The 18,692-nt window shown below is 40.2% G+C and overlaps 2 long non-coding RNA genes across 2 annotated transcripts in view; both read left to right on the plus strand.

Annotated features, from left to right (window-relative positions):
* The first annotated feature begins 80 nt into the window (after window positions 1–80).
* On the plus strand, window positions 81–2,094 carry LOC113623732 (uncharacterized). The gene is made up of 2 exons (XR_003434033.1): window positions 81–553; window positions 1,315–2,094. It is a non-coding gene; the product is annotated as an uncharacterized LOC113623732 (long non-coding RNA).
* Window positions 2,095–2,477: 383 nt separating this feature from the next.
* Window positions 2,478–18,692, plus strand: part of LOC113623728 (uncharacterized) — a 46,246-nt gene continuing 30,031 nt past the window's right edge. Inside the window, exon 1 of the long non-coding RNA XR_003434032.1 lies at window positions 2,478–4,270. This is a non-coding gene — a long non-coding RNA (uncharacterized LOC113623728). The remainder of the gene's footprint in view (window positions 4,271–18,692) is intronic.

The raw sequence follows: 18,692 nt of genomic DNA on the forward strand, positions 1-18,692 counted from the left end.
GTCAAGCAGGGTTACGCTCACGTGAGTGGGCGTGAGCACGTGGTGGGCAGGGCCGGCAGGGAAAAAGGGGAGGCGGCGACGTTCGTTTTCTTCAGCAGCGGTCTAGGCGCGGAACCCGGGCCTTCCACCGTCGACCGCGCTGTCCTCTCGTTTCTTGCCCTGCTCTCGTTGCCGTCCCCGCGCCGCTCCTTCGGAGAAAGTGCGGGCCTCCCCTCCGGCCCGACGCCAGGCGTGATCCCACCGCGAAGGAAGCGAAAACGCCCGCCGCCCTTCTCGCAGCGTTGCTCTCCGCAGCCAGCTTGGCTTTTCTTAATAACACACAGTTGATTGAGCACCTTATGATGTATCAAGTTACGTGCCAGGTACTAGGAATACAAAATGGAGTGTGACAAGCTCTTGGACCTCAAAGAGTTCACGGTTTAGTTGGAGAGATCGACAGAAACTGATACTTTAAAGACCAGTTTGGTTAATGGATGAATGTAGTGAGAACAGCGGCTGAAATGAGCACTGAATTCCATAGGAATGCCTGGGAAAGGCGTTCGGGAAAGGGAGAGTAAGTGTACAGTTTAACTAGCTTTGGGGGTAACGTGGCGGCGGGGGGTGGGTGAGGAGTGGAAACAGATTAAGTATTTCGCAGGTGAAATGGATGACGTTGTGAGTAATAGCTTGTGAGGTCTGAGAGAAAGGCAGGATTTGAGAACATCTCCCAGATTTCTAGTGTGGGCTCCCCAATGTAGATCAGAATATAGGAAGAGAAGAGAGTGGGGGAGGATGCCAGAGAAGTTAGATCAGTTTGGAATGTGTTGCCTTTGAGATGTCTGCACAAGAGGACTCCGCTTTCCACCTCCCATGGTCTCTTCAGCTCCAAAGGAGGAGCCCCCGGTCTAATAAAGCTGACTTTTGTTAGATGACTAACAACTCCATCTTCCCAATCACAGTGGTCACTTCTCTGTCCTCATCTTACTCCACTTCTCAGCATCAGTTGATGCAGTTGACAGCCCCCTTCTCATGGCCTCCTTGACACTACACTTGCCTTGTTTTCTTCCTAGTTTACTGGGCTCTCATTTGCTGTCTCATTTGTCATCTCCTCCTCTTCTACCTGAACTCTAAATGTTCATAGGCTCCAAAATCCAGTCCTGGGCTCTCTTCCACTCATCCAGCCCCATCACTGTTCTGTACTATCCAATAGGTAGCCATCACCACATGTGACAAGTTTATTTTCTAGGAATTCTCTTCATATCCTTTGCTTATGTTTTCAGATGAGTCGTTTTATTTTCTAGGAATTCTCTTCATATCCTTTGCTTATGTTTTCAGATGAGTCGTTTGCTTTCTCTTACTGATGAAATTGGCTTTGTCAGTGACGTGAGGTAATTTCTTTTGACTATGTTTATGGTATATTTTTCCATAGAGTTTTTTAGTGTAAATGGTTTTTTTTTTCTCAGAACTCCAGGGATTTGCTTCCCACACAAGATTTTCAGCAGCCTTAATTGGGTTTCCTACTTCCACTGTTGCATTTCTGTGATATGTTGCCCACACAGCAAATCAGAATGATCTTTTCGGTTAGTTTTGGGGTTTGGTTTGTCAAAGGGTGATGAGACAACCGTCCAACATGTGAATTAAAAAAGACAAAACTGGAGTTACTGCGTACTCTTGTAAGGGAGAGCTGTGTGGGTATGCACAGTGTCACCAAGCAGAGCAGGCCGTGGATCCTGTATAGGACTTACAGGAAGTACAGGGTTCAGAGACAGGTACATTTAGGAGGCAAAGGGTTGGGCGTCATCTGTCTAACTGCACTGGCTAATACCTCCAGTTCAGCGTTAGATAGCAGTGGAAATAGTGCACATTCTTACCTTGGACCTGGGTAAATGCTAAACAAACAAAAAAGGGGGAGACGGGAACGCTCTTCCTTACAGTGGAGACCCAACTAACAAATGTAGAAGGAACGATGGAGGTAAAACATCACAATTTAGCAACCATCATAGTACTGATTCAGGCAAGAATCATCAATGTTTGCTGAAATTAGTGGGTGAAATTTTGAGGAGGGGTAAGATACATATATAGTCTCAAAGTATCTCTTCACAAGACACTTATTAATTATAAAAAGAAAAAAATAATGGAAAAACCTGGCACACACACCACCTGAACCAGGTGATCAAAGGTAATATGACCAGTACTGAGATAAACTGACATCATGGGCCTCCTGATATTATGCACTGAAATGGATACAGCCCTCTGTAGTAGACCTACCAAAAGCTCATGCCTAGGGCTTCCCTGGTGGCGCAGTGGTTGAGAGTCCGCCTGCCGATGCAGGGGACACGGGTTCGTGCCCCGGTCCGGGAGGATCCCACATGCTGTGGAGCCGCTGGGCCTGTGAGCCATGGCCGCTGGGCCTGCTCATCCGGAGCCTGTGCTCCACAGTGGGAGAGGCCACAACAGTGAGAGGCCCGCGTACCGCAAAAAAAAAAAAAAAAAAAAGCTCATGCCTAAATCTAACCATGAGGAAACATCAGACAAACCCAAATCGAGGGACATTCTACAAAATAACTGCCCTGTACTCCTTAAAAAAGTCAATGTCATAAAAGACTAAGGAACTGTTCCTGATTAAAGCAGACTAACGGGGCATGACCACTGACTACAACATGTGATCCAGAATTTCTTTAGTTGTAAGAAGCATTATTGGGTCAGTTGACAAAATCCGAATAAGGCCTATGATCAGATAATTTATACTCTATCAATGTCATTTCCTTATTTTGACTATCACACTGTGGTTATGAAAGAGAGAATACTTCCTTTTAGAAAACACACACTGAGATATTTAGTACCAACTTACCTGAAGCTTACTTTCAAACAGTTCCAAAAAATGTGTGTGTGTATGCATACATGTATGTATATGTGTATAGGTATGCAGAGGGAGGGAAAGAAATCAAATGTAAAGTGTTAACATTTAAGGGATCTGGGTACAGGATATATGGGAATTCTTTGTACTAGTCTTACAACTTTTATGTAGGTCTGAAATTATGTCCACCAGACTTTAACCTCATGAGAGCCTTGTGCATCTTTGTATTTCAAACACCTTGCACAGGACCCAGCTTGAAAAAATGCTGAAGTGGATGGATGAGGCTCTTAAATCCGGGGAGAGTTGCACCAGCTCGTGGTGTAATAAGGAAAGCATACTGCCATGGAAAAGCCCATTCCTGCCTGTACAATAAGCATGCTTATTCTACCTTCATCGACCTTTTATGAGTCAAGCAAGTCACACTTAAAATTACCGAGTGATGGAAAAATAGGAATGAGGGTATAGGTGTAGATTTTATCATCTGGCCAGGACACAAGGCCATTAGATTGATCAGCTGGTTTCATTGGTGTGGGGATGGCTGTAGCCTCTGGAGCAAAGTTAGCCCCACAGGCAGAGAAGAGGATAGGGTTCTCTCAAAAATCTGAGTTCTAGATTCAGCCTTCACCTGCCTTTGCTTCCTACCACTCATCCTGAGGGCTGTGTGGGTCAAAACATTCCCCTAAACCCATCCTATTCGGAAGCCAAGCTGGAAACCATATAGTCCTTGTCAGTGTCTTCTTTCCCTCCTGGGTCTGCCCCAAACCCACCTCTCCCCACCAGCAGTGTGAGTTTCTAACGTGGGACAAGCAGTAATAAGTGAGCTTGATCTCAAAGAACAGAGAAGACTGAGGGAGGAGGAAGAGGAGATTGAAGGTATTTCAGGCAAAAGCAACATCATATGCAAAGGCTTAGAAAGATATTCAAAAGCACATCAACTGACATATCAGCTTCATCCAATTCTGTGTGGAATATGTGCCAAGGAAAGCTTTGGATATAATATAAATAATTTTTAGGTTGATTTAAGTCCTGGAACTAGAATTTAAGTCTGGTTTTTCCATTTATCAACTCATAACAAATATTTTATAGGTCTCTGGTCAAGTTTATATGATCAGAATGAAAATTTTGTAGATCCTTATTTGAATGAGGTACCAATTTTTAAAAGAAAAATATGTGGTTTAGTAGTATAAGATTGCCTTTATACTTTAGAGTTTAATTGGCAAAACTCGTGGACCAGATCATGAAAAGGCATCCACTAGGAGGTCTGGGGAGCCTTAGCTAATTCACCTACTAATCATTCTTCTTTTCTTTTCTTTTTTGACATTACCATCGTGACCTGAGAACCTGTGTCTTTCACACATTTTGCCTGTTACCTTGCCTTTGACTGTCCCTGGTATGGAGAAAGCTCTTCCTTCACCTCTTAGCTCTGGGACTCAGGTAATGTTCCTGTTCATTCATTAACATTTCTCTCAACAATACATTTGCAAGGAAGTCCACTTTGAATATCTACTTCCTTTGTCCAGAATAGAAAATTCAGTCTTTATAAGGAACAATAGCATAACAAAAAATTAAAATGATGTCCTCATAAAGCATAATTTTAAAAGTTGCTTGAAATAGAAGTGCTTTTTTCAGTAAAACAAGATATTCACTATATGATTTGGGCTCATTTCAGATTTTAATTTTCCTATCAGTAAGAATCATATTTGTGACCTGCATAACTCACTGGGATGCCAAAGTGATAGTGGGATTTTTAAGCATGTCCATGTCCTCATGTGGAAAAATATGAACAATAAATACTAATCTTAATGTCTTTTGGGTACAAAGTCTTGAATATAAAATAATTAAAGCCAAAGAGTAGTCTTTGTGGATCACAGCCTCTGCAGCCAAACTTTTTTTTTAAAGGTCTGAAAGAATGTTTACATGCTCAGTAAATAATGCTTTTTATTATATAGCAAAATACATAAGAATCATTTAGATCTATTTTACACACTTCCCATGGAATAATTCTGTTTTCCTCATTTGTTTATGGCAAACTCGAGTCCTGAAGGAGCAGAATTTGTTGCAATACAAATTAGTGAGTGAATGAAGATTAAAAGTAAAGTACTGTATAACTTACTTCAAACCACTGGTTAAAAGAAGGAAAAGGATTGCAAAAGATATTACATTATTTATATATATATATATGACTATTCCACTGAATGAAAAAATTCATTAAAAATGCAAAAATCTATGGAAGTATTGGAACTATGTGAAGCAATATGACCAAACAATAATAAAGAGATATGTAATACAGAATTACAAAATGAAGAAGAAAAGATAAGAAAAGACTAACACCAAAACCAGCACCTTGTAAAAGCAGCCTTAGAAAGTAAATATGAGTGTGCTGGTACAGCAGCATATGAGGTTTCCCACTGGGAAGAATAAAAATTGGGAAGGGGAAAACTCTTACACCTCAGAGCTCGGAGCCTCTGACCCTCAGATGCCAGCATGACTGTTAGAGCTGTAAGTACATGCGTGTGAAGTCTAAGAGTAAATACATACGTGTGTTTCCATTTATACAGATGGGCACATTATTATCTGTTTTGAAAACTAATTAAAAACTAAGGGGGCTTCCCTGGTGGCGCAGTGGTTGAGAGTCCGCCTGTCGATGCAGGGGACGCGGGTTCGTGCCCCGGTCCGGGAAGATCCCACATGCCGCGGAGCGGCTGGGCCCATGAGCCATGGCCGCTGAGCCTGCGCGTCCGGAGCCTGTGCTCTGCAGCGGGAGAGGCCACAACAGTGAGAGGCCCGTGTACCGCAAAAAAAAAACCCAAAAATCTAAGGGACCTGCTCCCAAAAATACTAAGTTGGTGAATATGTCAGGATGAAGAGGAGAAAAGTCTGGCTTATGGGGCACAAAGATAGGTACAATGCCTAGGATAAAATGCCATCCAAAATTGCCCCAGATTTCTAACACCAATGATTAAATTTATGTCCTACAGACTTCAATTTTTAATAGTTATATCTCTCTTACTATGAGCGTTATCTGTGTATGCATTCTTCTTTCAAACTATTTCTGTTTTTCTCTTTCTGTATGTGTCCAGCTATGCATTCATTCATATGCCTATACACTTATCTGCCTATTTGTCTACTACAGTTGTGGAAGTCTGTTTTACAGTCTAATTGCAAAAATAAACTCACCATATTTTTCCTCCTTCATAACAGGTGAAGGGAGTCAGGAAAGAATAGGTAATATTACATTTTCTAATTGGAAAAATCTAAAGGAACTCTCTCTCTTGGTAAAATAGAAAAATATATACACGTATAAATATGTATGTGTATATATGAATATAAGCAATAAAAAATATGTGCACACGCTTATGAATTACATATTGAAGAAGAGAAAGACAAAGGATGAGCAAATATTTTAAGAAAGAATTAAGCTGTTAGAGGAACAGCCATAGGAAGTATATATGGACACTCCTTATGCAGGTTATGGTTTTACTGTCTGAGCTCCAGTTCATCCTTTTCACCTATTCTGTGACCATTTAAATATGCTTCCTTCTCCAACTGGCACCAGTTGAGCTTTGTCAGTAGATGGCGCAGGAGAGACATCTCAGATGGAAAGGGTTTCGCCCCCAGGTCTCCTATGCTCCTTGGGCTTCTGAGTGCACAGGCTCACCAGCACCCAGTTCCTGCAGCACAGGTGTTTTTTGGTTTTTTTTTAAGGAAAAATATTAAGAAAACCACAGCTTAATAGAAGAAAGAAATATAGTACTATAAAATTAGTACTGTTACAAAACTATACAATAAAGATACCTCTGAAATTCTAAGAGAAAAAAGGATGAGAAAAAATTACACTAAATTAGATTAAATTAAATATAATCTAATTTAAATGACCAGCCTGCTGGAAGAACAAGGATAGAAAGGGAAATAGGAGCATACCTCTACAGAAGCATGGCAGATTTCACAGTCTGGGAAGCAGTAATGTCTTCCCTACTCTAAGCTTGAAATTTGAGTCAACACACACCCATGTCAAACAGATCAGTGTAAAATCTTGAAGTAAACAGTCTTACTAGACTCTGGTCCACCTGCTGTCATCTGTTCAAGTGTGATTTGTCTGTAAATACTGCAAATGGCAGAGTCAATGTGTGATTCAATTCATATACCTAAACCCAGACATTTTTATTTTCTGCTTCAGATATCTATCTGAAGCAGATATATCTACGTATGTAGGTATGTATGTATCTATCTACCTATGTATGTATGTATGTATGTATCTATCTATCTATCTATCTATCTATCTATCTATAGAATGACTATCCCTGATAGATTGCATTAGTGAGTGTATCAAGAGGGCTGGCCCATGAAAGACAAAGACAGGTATCACAGGTATCATACCTGGCTTGAAATGCTTTTCTCATCCGTCTTTACCATGCCTGATTCACCACAAATTTCTAGCACTAAAAATTTAAATTATCTCCTGGATTACGTAAAAAAAAAAAAAAAGTATTGTTACCAATGTCAGTCATTAAAAGTGGTTTCTCTCTGCCTAATGATCTATCCTGAAAAGCCCCCCATATCAGTTCATATAGATCTTACTCTTTCTTTTCTTTCTCTTACCTACATAGTACTGTATTGTATGTATGTACCATAGTTTTTTCAACGACTTTCCTATATTGAGGCATTTATTAAGTTTTCAGTATTTTGCAATTATAAATCAAGTTGCAATAAATAATTTTGTGCATATGTATTTTTATATTGTTGGAATTTTCTCAGGGTCAAAGTGCGATTGCTGGGTCAAAGAATAAATGCATATGTGGTTTTGTTGGATATTGAAAAATTTCCCTTTAGAGGGGTTGTAACATTTTGTGTTGTGAAAATACCTGTTTTCCCACAGCCTGACCAAGAGAGTATGTTGTCAAGCCTTTGAATTTTTGCCAATATGGATTGGCATATGCCGCATAGATTTGTAAAAATAATGTGAAGAAGTGTATGCAATAGTGGATATAAATTTTTAAAGGTGGAAATCATTTGCTTTTGGATAGATGTGTTCAGCTATGTAGAGCATTTGTCTTCGAATGTTCTCTTTCTTTGTCACTCCTCAGAGGTGAGCTCTCTCCCCCATAGTCACGAAAGCTGTTTGGCCAGTGGATGTCACTTTTGTGCTACTTTAAGGGATAAATTCTAGTACAACCCTCTCAGTTCGTATATTTTAGGACAATGACCCTCTTTAAAAATCCACCCCATGTGTTCATTAGATAAAGTAGGCAAGAGTTGAAAAGCCCAAGACTATCATGCTTAACAGGAGTGAGCGGGAGCTTTTTGAAGGTCTAAATTCAGCATGTTCTGATTTAAGCTGTGTAGTAGATTTCAGCTGATACCTAAAATCAGCTAAATTAAGAACAAACTTCATAAGCAGTGAGAACTAAACGATGATCATGTAGCTCTTTGATGTACGTAAATATTAAGAGCTTGGCATTTTTGTCCTTGATGAAATGTCCTGTACAGGTTCAGAGAACTAGATGGAGAGGGTTTCCCTGCACTTCTACAGACCCCTCTCCAGCCGAGGGCACTGGCTTTTTTACTTAGGACAGTATACAAACACGAAATGCAAATCTTTTAGCTTAGCTCTTGCAGTCCCTCTCCTAACACTACCTTCGTAAAATTGATCTTTAAATGAATTCCTGAAGCATTTATACATTTTTTTTAAATTGGCGAGGTCGATCTTAAGGACTGGGGAATCCTTGAATTAGTTACTTTGTGCATTAAAGGGAAAGAGAAATCTTAGCCAATCTAGGGCAGTTAAATATTCATTATTGTTGCTCTTTAGGATTCATTATTGTTTACTTCAAAAAGCAGGTAATTTTCAAATCCGAGAGAAAGAAAAGGTTAAATTCAGGGATTAGAGCTGTGTTATTTGTCATCAATCCAGCATATTTGTTATCAAAATTAATTAAATATAGTTATTTTTAAATAGATATTTTATCAGGAGACTCCCAGCAGAAAAATGATAGCATATTCAAATTAGGATACATCAAAAAAGGTTCGAAGAATCTTAAAGACCACAAAACATTAGTTGGGATAGCCCCACTCCCCATTCTGGTATAAGCTCAGTATTCAGTAAACATAACCATGATTAGTAAAACTGGCAAAAGTGATACACACTGAGTTCTGGTATAAACAGGTAAATCCCTCCGGATGACAGCCCTCAGGCAGGGGTGGCAGAGAGCTCATCTCCATTCTGAACCTTTCCCTCCACACTGGGGAAGTCTTGCCACACATTGTCACCTGCTGGCTCAGTCCTGTTTGGGCCTTTGTTCCAGTTGCCAGGCCGCCTGAGGTTCTTGCTTGTGCTCTTGTTCCAAGATCACCTGAAGTGCAGTCTTCACAGGGGAGTTCTCAGGAGCACCCTCTTCCTTCGGCTGTGCTTGCTAAGCGTTCGTTGTTCATCACGTGTGACCACAGGACTGGCTGTCTCACGGAGCCCATGAGGCCCTGTGGCTTCTGTATGTTTCTCATGTGAGCACTCTGAATTTTTTGGCCGTGGCCTCTCTCTTCTCCCCACAGGTGGTTTTGGAGGGGGAGGAGTTTTCAAATCTGTTCTGTAAATATTGGACTTTTTTTTAAAAAAGAGAAGATTAAACTGTATGGATAGTAGAGGGTACAGTGAACTTAGGAGAGTTACCACTTTATTACCTTCCATTCCTTGAGCAAGAATGTCACTAAGTCTTCCTAGCAACCTTGATTTTAGGAGTTGAACATGTAAATCACTCACAGCTGTTTGAGAGGAATAGTATTTTACCTAGAACTTCTGACAGTTTTGAAAAAGCTGAAATTGGAAATCGGCTGAGAGTTCTTGAAGAATCCATTACCATGCTAGTCTGCTGATGCATTGCAAGGAGCAAGTTGAAGCAATCTGGGCGTTCTATTCTTCTAATAAATACACATCTGCCAACTAGTTATAAATACCTAATAATAATAGTTAACTCTATTGAGTGCTTACTGTGTACCAAGCACTGTTTTAGGCACTTGTATTATCTGACATAATCCTCGTGGCAACTCTCTGAGGTAGGTACTCTTAATATCCCCATGTGACGGATGATGAATTTCTAGCTACGTAAGTAGGAAAAGGCAGAGTGAGGAAACTGTAAGTAAGCCAGAGAGTTCTGGGGAGTGTGGGAACTCTACCAAGAGCAGACAAGGTGGATCAGCCCCAGTGGACCCACACAGCACCCAGACAGGCAGACTATCGCTCAGTGTGTAGCCTGATGGAGGAGGCTCCGTCCGCCTAGGTGCCCCTTCTGTGGGAGAGGAAACCTCCCATTGACCTACTCATTAGACTGAGCTAGTAAAGAGGTGAAACAAGAAACAGTAAACCAAAGCAGGGATTCCTGTGCCCAGGACTTGAGGGTGGAGAGGGAAGAAGAAGGACCACATCTCTGAATAGATAAGGCAACCTCTCCCTTGTGCTCATGGTGCCTCGGGCGAGGCTGCAGCTTACAGCGCCCTCTCCTGGAAGGAAGGGCCTCTCTGGTGGGAATGAAGCACAAGTAATCCATCTTCCCTGTGTTGCTAAGACAGGTGATGAGCACCTTGGGAAAGACTGGGCAATGGTCCTACTTCATGTTTGATTTCATGCCTTTTAGGGGCGGTAGCAGAAGTGCCCCACCGTATCCTCCACAGGCACATGGCATGCTTCCAGCTGCAGCTCTTGGCTTCAGGGCTGGCTGTGGCCACCAGAGCCTACTGGGCCCATGCACAGGGTAGGCTGGAAGTTCCAGATAATTAATACCAACTCAGGAGTTGGTGGATAAATATTACATCCCCCCTTGCCACATAAGTGCATGTTCTACAATCGTTCCAAATTCCCCAGAAGAATTTTGTCCCATTCACCCACTCTGGTAACTTATTTGACAATATATACCTTTAAGGCCATCATCCCTTCCCTTCTTAGTGTCTCCTGGGATCACCTCCTGTGTTGAGGTCTCCAAGATCACCCCTAGGTTCAATGATTATGTAGAAGGACTCACATAACTCAGAATATATTCGTACTCGTGGTTTTGATAGATTACAGCTAGAGGACACACAGCAAACTCAGCAAAGGGAAAAGGTGCATGGGGTGAAGTCCAGAAGACCAGGAACAAGCTTCCAAGACTTCTCTCCCAGTAAATCACACAGGATGTGCTTCATTCCCCCAGCAACAAGTTGTGACACGCTGTGTGTGAAATGCTGTCTGCCAGGGAAGCTCTTGAGAAGCTCACTGTCCAATGTCTTTCATGATAGGTGGTCACATGGACACCCTCTGCCTGGCCTGTGCCCAAATCCCAGGCTCCCAAAAGGAAAGCGTGTGTTTAGCACAAACCACATTATTGGCACAGTTTAGGCACAGTGAACCATTCTTAAAAGGGTTTTGGGATCCTTCCCCAAATCCAAGTTCTCAGATGACCACCAAGGGCCTCAGGATAGCAGTCTCAAGCCTGCACGTTACTGCTTTTCTCTACCTCTCAGGTCCCTGTCTCAGGGTTCACTTAACCCAGGCTAATCCTGGAGCATGCCCTGCCTCTGAGGGTACTGTCCAGTAACTGTGTCATAACTCAACATATTTGCTTTTAAAACTCCTTCATGGGCTTCCCTGGTGGCGCAGTGGTTGAGAGTCCGCCTGCCGATGCAGGGGTCGTGAGTTCGTGCCCCGGTCCGGGAAGATCCCACATGCCACGGAGCAGCTAGGCCCGTGAGCCATGGCCGCTGAGCCTGCGCTCCGCAGCGGGAGAGGCCACAACAGTGAGAGGCCCGCGCACCACAAAAAAAAAAAAAAATAATAACTCCTTCATGTTTCACTCGTTTTCACAATGCTTTGGATTTGTATAAAGTGATACTATACAAACTAAAAAGAACTGAACATGTGGTGTAGTGGCCAGACCCCTGCTCTGGGAGTCACAGGGGTCTTAACTTCTCATCCATATGTACCTCACATAAGGACTGGCTCACATTGGTGAATTGCAGTTTGTTACCACCAATAATCCCTTGTTAATTCCTGTTTTAGTCCATTCAGGCTACTATTGAATAAAACAGAATGCCATAGACTGAGTAGCTTATGAATGACAGAAATTTATTTCTCACAGTTCTGGAGGCTGGCAAGTCCAGGATCAGGGTGCCGGCAGGGACAGTATCTGGTGAGAGTCTGCTTCCTGGTTCTTTTCACCGCATGCTTACATGGGCAGAAGGGGTAAGGAAGCTCTCTGGCTTCTTTGTTATAAGGGCACTGATCCCACCTCCCAAAGGCACCACCTTCTAGTACCATCACGTTGGGGATTAGGGTTTAACATTGAATTTTAGGGGGAAAACAAACCTTCAGTCTGTAGTAATTCACTACCTCCATAAACCCCACATTTCTTTGATTTTTGTCTAAAAATTTTAATCACTTTTATTAAGGCATAACTTACATTCAGTAAAATGTATACCTTGTCACTGTACAAGTCAATGACTCATGACAAATGTATTCCATTATGTAACCACCACCCACATCAAAACATCACCCCCCAAAAGTCCTTCACGGCCCATTACAGTTGATCCTTTCCTCTACTCCTGTCCCTATACATCCACTGATCTGGTTCCCTTCATTACAGTTTGCCTTTTCTAGATTTTTATATAAGCAGAATCATAGAGTATGTAGTCGTCGTTATCTGTCTTCTTTCACTTAACATAAGCCATTTGCGATTCATCCATATTGTTGTGTGCACCAGTAGTTATTCCTTTTATTCCTTTGAAGGGATATAGAATGGTTTGTCTGTCCAACCACCTTTGATGAAATCTTGAGTTCCTTCCAGTTTAAGCTATTATGAATAAAATTGTTAAGGACAATCGTGCATACGTCTTTGTAAAAACATAGGTTTTTATTTCTCTTGAGTGAATACCTGTGAGTAGGATTGGTCAGTTGAATGGTAAGCGTACTTAAGTTTTTAAGAAACTGCCAAACTGCTATGCAAACTGGGTGTGCCTTTCAGCATCCCCAACGGAAATGTATGAGAGACCCAGTAACACCACGTGCTCATGCACACTATGTATTGTAAGGTTTTTTCTTTGAGTTTAGCCATTCTAAAGGACATGTAGTAATAGCTCTTGGTAGTTTTGCTTTATATTTCCCTGATGACTAATGATGTTGATTGAACAACTTTTCATGTGTTTATTTAGCATTTATATATCTTCTTTGGTTAATTGTCTATTCAAATCTCTCCCCCATTTTTTCAAAATTGAGTTGTTTGTGTTCCCAATATTTAGTTGTAAAAGTTTTTTTTATATATTTGGGATGTAAGTTCTCTAATCAGATTATATTTTGTAAATATTGTTTCCCAGTCTGTGGCTTGCATTTTTATTTTCTCAATGAGGTCTTTTAAAATAACTTTATTGAGATACCACTAACATACCATACAATTCAACCATTTAATGTGTGCAATTCAATCGATTTTAGTATCCCTGCAGAGTTGCGCAGCCATCACCACAATCTAATTTTATAACATTTCCACACTCCAGAAGGAAACCCTTTACCCATTAGCATTCACTCTCCATTTCCCCTTACTGTCCCCTACCCACCCAGGCCTCAGGAACCACTAATCTGTTTTCTGTCTCTATAGATTTGCCTGTTTGGAACATTTCATACAAATGGAGTCATATGTGTGGTATATTATGATTAGCTCCTTTCATCTTATAAAATGTTTTCAAGTTTCATCTGTGTTGTAGCATATATCAGTACTTCATTCCTTGTAATTGCCAAATATTAGTCCATTGTGTGAATATACAACATTTTCTTTATCTGTTCATCACTTGACAGACATTTGAATTGTTTCCACTTTTTGGCTATATTGAATGAAGCCGCTATGAACATTCTTATACAAGTTTTTGTGGATATGTGTTTCAATTCTCACTAGTAATGTATAAGGGTTTCAGCTTCTCCACATCCTTGTCAATACTTGTTATTGTCTTGTCTTTTTTTATTATAGCCATCCTAGTGGGTGTGAAGTCATATTTCTTTGCTTTGCATTTCCTGATGGCTAATGATATTGGGAATCTTCTCATGTGCTGATTAGACTTCATAGATCTTCTCTAGAGAAATGCCTATTCAGATCCTTTGCCCATTTTTAATTGGATTGTCTTTTTATTATTGGACAGAATGAATAGTTCTATCCATTCTTTTCTGGTTATATAGACTACCCAAAATTTAGTGGTTTAAGCAATAACCAATTGATACTACGTGGAGGAAAATACTTTATAGCTGGGGAAGCCTTGTGAAAACATAAGGGATTATTACTACTGATGCTCCAGGCTAACTTAAGTTCTCACCAATTCCAGCCAACTAACTGGGAAAGGAGTAAAATAATGTCTAATAATGTACTAATGCCACAGTTCTGAGCAATTGTAATCCTGGCCAACGTCTAACCAGCAATGTCTCATGTATACTCTAAGGTGAAGTCACCTATCAGAGAAGGAACTGGGCATAAATCCCCCTCCCCTCTCTCCAGATGAGGCAAGCTATGGCAGCCCAGTCCCCCTGAGAAAGAATAATATGGAAAAGAAGATGCCAAGGCAAGATGACACATGGGAAACAGGGACAAGGAGAAAGGTAGCTCATTCCTTCCTTCCTCCAAAAGATCCTGGATCTTGTCAAACATTCCTCCTTGGCTCAAGGATGATCCAGGTTCTAGCCTGGCCCTACCACTAACTTCTCTATCACCTTGGACAAGTCCACTTCATCTCCCTGGGCTTCAATTTTCTTACTTTTTCCCGCCCCCCCCCCAGCTTAATAGTGATATGATTGACAAATTAAAATTGTATTTATTTAAGGTATACAATGTGATGTTTTGATATATGTATACACTGTGAAATTATTACTATAATCAAGCTAATTATTATATCCATCAACTCACATAGTTATCATATTTTGTGTGTGTTGTTAAAACACTTGAGATCTACCTTTTTAGCAAATTTCTGTTAGTACTTTGTTATTAACTGTAGTCACTATGCTGTACATTAGGTCTTCAGAAATTATTCATCTTGAAACTGAAAGTTTATCCCCTTTGGTCAATATCTCCCATTTTCTTCCACTCCCACCCCTGCCTGTGGTACCCAACCACCTTTCTACCCTCTGCTACTATAAGTTCCACTTTTTAAAAAAGTCCACATATAAGTGAGATCATGTGACATTTGTCTTTCTGTGTCTGGCTAGTTCACTTAACATAACATCCTCCAGCCTTATCCATGTTGTAGCACATGGCAGGATTTCCTTCTTTTTATGGCTGAATAATATTCCATTTTATATACCACACATTTTGTTGTCCATTCATCTGTCAACACTTGTGTTGCTTCCATATCTTCCTAATGTGAATAATGCTGCAATATAAAATGAGGAAATTTAGCTGAGTCTATGTGATTTTTTCCAGTTTTAAAATTTTATGACCCAAAGGCAGTACAGTCAGCCCTCATATCTGCGGGTTCCACATCCACAGGTATGAAGGGCCACCTGCAGGTCTTGAGCATCCGTGGATTTTGGTATTCATGGCCGGTCCTGGAACCAATCCCCTATGGATACTGAGGGACGACTGTGGTTGCTAACCACCTGTTTGAGTGCACAATCCTCACATATGCATATTTATTTAGTTTCAAAATGTATGCATGTATCACAGTACTAGTACCTTATAGTAATGAACACACACACATTTTAAAAGATGAGATTTTAAAATGAAATAATATTTTAGATATTTTGTTAACTGGGATGCTCTATATATCATTATCACTATCTCAAGCCACAATATAGAGTTTGTCAATAAGGATAGTGAATGTGAATCCATTTTTTATAGTATTTTTAATCTTAAAGTTTTGTGTGTTGATTTTTATTGTTAAGTTTGTTGTAGCTCTGTTTTTTTTTCTTCTGCTAGGAGAAAGAGGCATGTCTGCTAGTCACTTCCTTCTTCATTTGTCCCTGCCTTGTTATTTAGCTGAGAGTCAACAAATAACCCTTATCTGTTACCCATGTGTGTTCCAAGACACAGTCAGAGATGGAGATCAAATTGATAGGTGTTACACTAAAGGGCCTTATGTACAGAGAAGAGTTAACATAGCACATCTGCCCTGCTTTACTTGAAAACGCTTGCAAGGTTGGCCGTTGGCTGGCATCTGGGAACTTAGATTTCAGGAGGGTTCCCATCCATTAACTGATAAATGAGGCTCACTGTGCCAAACCGTTTGTACAAATAGTGTAGTTTATGGTAAACACGTGCTTTCCTTCTGGGAGCCTGGAATTGGGATACGTGCTAGATAGAGTGCTGTGTGATCAGTCTCCAGGGAAACCTCTAGGCACTGCATCTCTAATGGACTTTCCCGGTTGGCAACATTCCATATGTATTGTCACAGCTTGCTGCTGGGGGAATTCAGTGTCCTCTGTGACTCCTCTGGGAGAGGACTCTTAGAAGCTGATGCCAGACTTCACCTCATCCACCTTTTCCTTTTGCTGATTTTGCTTTGTATCTTTTCTCTATAATAAATCACGACTACAACTTACCTTGCGTCCTTTGAGTCCTCCTAGAAAATCATTAAACCTGGGACCTCATGACATGGCCTGCCAACACTCCCTGAAATGAAATTGTACACCTCCCTTTGTTGAAGTATTTGAAAAGAAAGAGCCTTTGTCAAACTTTCAATTTATTTATGAAAACAAAAATAAGCCCACATACAATATCTTGAGAACAATAGCAAGGAACACACAAGCTAGTCAAAGGAAAGCAATACAAATCTGTGCCTTTGGCCCATGCAAATTTTCTTTTTCCCTTCCTTTTGGCCTTACTGTATACACATAGGCTGAACTCAATAAATGCTTACATACTAAAAATATGCATTCTGCAAATGAAAATGGAATCTTCTCCAAATTTTTCATAATTTCTTTCAAACGTTTAAAACATCTCTTAAATTAGCATTAGGGATATTGGGTGTTTTTTTAATTATGCTGCCAACCACCTCTTAGATGAACTAAATGCATTTTTGTCCAAACTTGTTTTAACACTATCTAAAAATAAACATTTTTCTCTCATTAAAATGGACTCAATTATAAATAATGTTTCCCTGTTATGAAATTACTTTGAATTTAGACTCTCTTTACTTTGGTTTATACTGAAGTAGTTCTTAATTTAATTATGCCAGCGTAGTTGTATCCATGCTGGCAAAATAAGCATGAGACAATCCACATAAAACTAAACAGACCTCAAGGGAATTATATTTGAATGGAAAAAACAAAGCCAATCTCAAAAGTTTACAAACTGATTTCATTTATACAGCATTCTTGAAATAAAAAAATTATAGAAATGAAGAAAAGATTAGTGGCTGCCAGAGTTGGGGACTGGGCGAAGGAGGCGGGTATAAAAAATAAACAGAATATGATTATTAATCAGAAATGTAGAAAGGTGAAATCCTATATATCATTTATTTGAAAAATATCATTACACATTTAATCTTTTTCATTTCCAACCATGTATAGTTTTCACCTTGGTGATGACCTTGCTGAGTGGGAAACATAATATCTTTAATACATGAGTTAAATCTAAGATGATGATCAAGAGGACTGCAGGTAACCATTTATGTCAATAATAAATACAGTAGATTACTTTAAAAACCCATACTTTGGGCTTTTTATTACAGATGCAATTGCTGACTTACCATAAATCAATGTGCTTAAAGTGCCATATGATATCAAATGTTTAGCTTAACAGCATAAAATTGAGCAGAAACTATAAAACATGTTTTATAGATGCTATAAAACCCTGGGGCTGGAGGACCCGCTTTTTTGCATTACTTTGATCCATCAGGTCCACTGAAAATTCTCGATAGCCAGTACACTTGGGAACTGAAAATTGGCTTTCAGAGTTTTACTCACTTCGGTTATTATGACCTCCAAGGAGAGCATTTTATGTTTCCTAACATGAGGAAAGAAGCAGAGGCTAGTATAGGACCCATTGAGAGTTAAATCATTGTATCCTTTGTAATGCTCTTTGTTACTAGTCCTTCCTGTTGTATCAGGTCTCCCCTACCCCCAACCCCTTGTGGGCCTTTAGTATCTGAAAAGAGGCTAATTGATATGGCAAGAGGGTAGTCTTGTTTGTCTTAAAATGTTTGTTTCTGTGAGCATTCATTTAGCAAATTGAGTCATTAAGCACTGTTCTGTGATTTAGCAATAGAAAAGACTGGGTAGAGGCAGTAAGAAAGAGTATGGAGGATGTGGATGGATGTGAGGGACCTTTAAAATATAGAGGCGGTCAGATTTGGTGATAAAAAGAGATGAGAAAGAGGGGGAAGTCAAAGATGATGCCCAGGTTCTAGGCTTGGCAACCTGGTCGATGGTGGTGCTATTGCTGAGATAGAGTACAGAGAAGCGAGCCAGGGCAGAGAGGGAGGATACACTGAATTTGAGATACTCATGGGTAATCCAGTATAAATTTCCAATAGCAGTTGGTTATTGGATCAAAACCAGAAGGCAAATTAAAAGGAGTTAACTGTTGTAAACACCACTGACGGTGTTTTCCTTTGTTGCAAATGTAGTCCCTTCCATGTAAAACCATGTATCTCATGGATTCCTTCAAAGAATTACCTAGTTCAGCCTTCCATTTTTATTTATCCATCCAACCATTAATTTCTAAGCTTAAACCATCTATTGCCCACCTCTTAGCACTCAGAAAGTTTGCTACTTTTCCTCTTCAACCTATGAAACCTGGAACTGAAAGTAATACCTTAGTATGTAGCCAGAGATCAGCACTGAAGACATGAAAACACTAAGTAAAGAAATCTATGACATGTTAATGAAGGGGTAATATGGAATGATAAAAAAATGTTTCAGTCA

This window comes from Aethalodelphis obliquidens, unplaced genomic scaffold (assembly GCF_003676395.1).
Source record: "Aethalodelphis obliquidens isolate GAN/ISIS:26980383/991018 unplaced genomic scaffold, ASM367639v1 scaffold1, whole genome shotgun sequence".
Lineage (NCBI taxonomy): Eukaryota > Metazoa > Chordata > Mammalia > Artiodactyla > Delphinidae > Aethalodelphis > Aethalodelphis obliquidens.